The sequence below is a fragment of the Lissotriton vulgaris genome, chromosome 3_1 (assembly GCF_964263255.1).
Source record: "Lissotriton vulgaris chromosome 3_1, aLisVul1.2, whole genome shotgun sequence".
Lineage (NCBI taxonomy): Eukaryota > Metazoa > Chordata > Amphibia > Caudata > Salamandridae > Lissotriton > Lissotriton vulgaris.
The window spans coordinates 1,197,648,669-1,197,649,755 of record NC_141689.1 but is presented as its reverse complement, the minus strand read 5'-3'; the positions used below and the strand labels follow the sequence as shown (position 1 = coordinate 1,197,649,755).

Genomic DNA, 1,087 nt, shown 5'->3' with positions numbered 1-1,087 from the left:
CCTGTTTTGGGAGGATCGGGTCACTACATGTAAAGCGCTTTGATTTCAACATCTGCTGCCACTGCGCTTTAAAACTGAAAGAATATATTACAGCACAGTGGCAGCCGATGTTAAAATCAAAGGGCCTTGCATGCACTAAGCTGCTTTCACTGCCTTTAACACGAAGGCAAATTTAAAGCATGCTGTAGTCCGTGAAAGCAGTTTAGTGCAGGCAAGGACTTTCGATTTTCTTTTTTTCTTTTTTATCAAGTCCTTTTCCTTAACTTTATTTAGGCAGTTCGTTTTGTGTTTGGTTCACCGAGTCAAAAGCTTTGACATTCAGAAGGGTTGGCTTGTTGATGAAGGGGTGCCACTGCCCCTGGATGCTGGGGCTGTCCATGTGGTACATTTTGCGTATGCGGATAATGTCCAGTCCAGACTAATTAGCCATTTTCTGAACAAGTTGTACAATTTCATGAGCAGATTTGCTAGTTACCAGCTCTTCCTTCACTGCTCCGTTTAAATATTCTGCTATGAGCTTAGGATGGTGCATTTCTGGGGAGTATAATACATCACAATGTCGGTTTTCCGTTTGGCAAAATCTACAACGTTTTCTTCTATAAACTCTCTGGCACCCCTTGCATTCTGTGCGTCCTTGCTGAAAACCAGGGTGAACCTCTTGAGCTGGCATATGTACCGTCCTACTCCGTTCTGCAGCACGCTCTGCAGAAACCTGCTTGGGGTTCCACGGGAGGTCATGCTGCAGACAGGGATCCGCACAGCACTGTCAGTGGAAGAGCAAACACACACGGCCGGACTTTCAATTTTCACATCGCTGTACCGTGGCAGCAGCTCAGGGCCCGCAAAGACCTTGGATTTTAATATCGGCTGCCACTGCGCTTAGTTACTGAAGTCCGATGTAAAGCGCGGTGGCAGCTGATGTTAAAATCAAAGGCCTTAGTTACAATACACTTAGCCGGTTTAAAGAACTATGCTGCTATTAATCCAGGGGCACACTTACCAGTCCTGCGCAGCTTCCCACCAGGATCCGACGGCAATTATGAAGCACGGTGCCCGCCTGGAAAGGCAGGTGGCGCGTGACTTCAGG

At 47.2% G+C, this 1,087-nt stretch overlaps 1 pseudogene; it reads right to left on the bottom strand.

The window, feature by feature from the left end:
* Positions 1-265: 265 nt before the first annotated feature.
* On the bottom strand, positions 266-738 carry LOC147727640 (large ribosomal subunit protein mL43 pseudogene; annotated as a pseudogene).
* Between the last annotated feature and the right edge of the window lie 349 nt (positions 739-1,087).